The sequence below is a fragment of the Python bivittatus genome, unplaced genomic scaffold (assembly GCF_059951505.1).
Source record: "Python bivittatus isolate LINGU-HERP-01145 unplaced genomic scaffold, Pbiv_v1 ctg000700_np1212, whole genome shotgun sequence".
In the NCBI taxonomy this organism is placed as follows: Eukaryota; Metazoa; Chordata; class Lepidosauria; order Squamata; family Pythonidae; genus Python; species Python bivittatus.
Window position 1 is genome coordinate 67,531,919 of NW_028277098.1, and position 2,212 is coordinate 67,534,130.

The window sequence follows — 2,212 nt, forward strand, 5'->3', positions numbered from 1 at the left end:
GGTCCTGGGTTTCACAAACTACAAAGCTCCTGACAGCTCCAGGTGTGCCTGAAAAAGACCTCACTTCAACTATCCTCCTGCACTCTTAGCAAACCGTATTATTATAGGTGTCCACAGGATGGGAAAGCAGTGGCAAGTGACAAAACAAGAACTATGATTTACACAAGGTATCAGGACACAAATACTTAAGGGTGGAGTTTGTGTCATGGTATCACTATGACAACATTGTGTTTTCATTCTGATGCAATAACTGTTTGCTGCAGACATGTACGCTTCCAGATCACAAAGATATTTGACCTGTCACCCTATGATATATGAGTAGATTCATACTCCATATTGTTATGGTTTTTTTAACCACAGCTTCTTGAATAAACACTATAGTTGGATCCTTCCTTCCTTCCTTCCTTCCTTCCTTCCTTCCTTCCTTCCTTCCTCAATGTATATAGCCACCTATCTCATATATATGACTCTGGGCAGCTTACAAACTATTAAAACAAACCTAAAAGCAACAAAAAAGAAGCACAACAATTTAAAAATAAAAGAAACCAATATAAAAGCATATAAAAAAGCCAAGTTAATGCCATTCATCAAAACAATCAGTACAACCACTGCACCATCTCCACCACATTCCTGGGTCCCTGTGCATGTTGGCAAAACCATGTCTTCAGGGCCTTGCAAAAAGCCAGCAGGGTTGGGGTCAATCTGATCTCCAGGGGAATAAGGTTCTCAGGGCAGGTGCCACATTAGAAAAGGCGCTCTTCCTGGGTCTCACCAGACAACACTCCCTGGCTGATGGGACCTACAACATGCCCCTTGTGCTGGACCTGATGGGATGGGTAGATGTAACTGAGGAGAGGTGGTCCCTCAAGTAACCCAGTTCCATGCCATCATAAGAATTTACTTATAATAATATTTATAAATTATTTAAAATGTATTTATAATAATACTAAGCCATAAACCATGGTTTACAAGTTGCAGTAGCTAGCCTTATAGAACATGCTAAGCAAAAGCAAAGAAGCCACATTATGGTTTAATGGGAATGGTGAATATAGGTCAATCTAGGTTCTGTCCAAAACACAGAAGTCCTGACAATCATCCATATGATCTGCATCCCACAAAAATGCTACAATTTTTCTAATATTGTTCAGTAAAAAGTAATCCCATTTGACACAATAGCACAGATCTAACTTTAACAGGTACGAAACCCTCAAAAGATGATCTAGACTACAATTCAATCTACATAGGAACAAGATGATTTACCATTTAAACCAGCTTGAAAAGGCATTCCACCTGCGCAATAAGGGTGCATAGATTCTACGTATGTCAAAGGGGAGCCCATAGCAGCAGATTCCCATTCATCACCTTGAATTAAAAGGGAACACACGGAATATACTGGCACGTGCACCATGGGCAACTGGTACTCTGGAGGTCACTGGAAAGACACCCATTGTTTGCTCCTGTGCCTTTATGCTTTCTTTCTGACGATGAACCATCCCCACAAGTACGCACTGAAGAGGGGAGCAAGCCCTGCTCTAGTTTATAAAAGTACTGTTATCTTCTGCTAACATGTATCGTTACTGTCACTTCCAAATATTTTTTCCTCAGCTACGAGCATCCTAAGTGAGACCATTTATAGGATATAAACTAGATATACTCTGATACATATACACACACACATAAAATGAGAAAGAACCGCTTTTTTAAAATCCACCGTTTAAACAACTTGCTCAAAAATAAGCTGGAACCACTTTTATTAGGACACCCGCTCGACAAGCAGCCATTCACCGAGAAGCCCAGAACTCTTTTAACAACAGGGATAAAACTTGCAATACTCTGAAGCATGGCAACATCCCGCTTCATTGACCTATTTATCTCGACAGGCAAAACTTCAAAAACCCCTAAAGCTAACGTCCGTCCGAACGTCTGAAACACTCTAATCCCGGTTCAGTTAATTTGCCTGAGCGAAAATCTTTCTCCGGAAGTGACGTCTCAATCAGAACTCCGCTCTATCTACTTCAACCACCGCGAACAAAAGGGATTTTCAAGCTCGCTTAAAACCCACGTACACACCCTCCGCAGCAACCACCGGCCTCGGCTTCTGATTGGCTAGAAGAAACGTCGGAGGGCCTGGCTATTTTGTCGTCCCCGCCCCTTCATGTGCCCATTGGCCAAGGGCCTGGCCTCAGGTGGACGTCGGTTGGTGGTGGAGGAC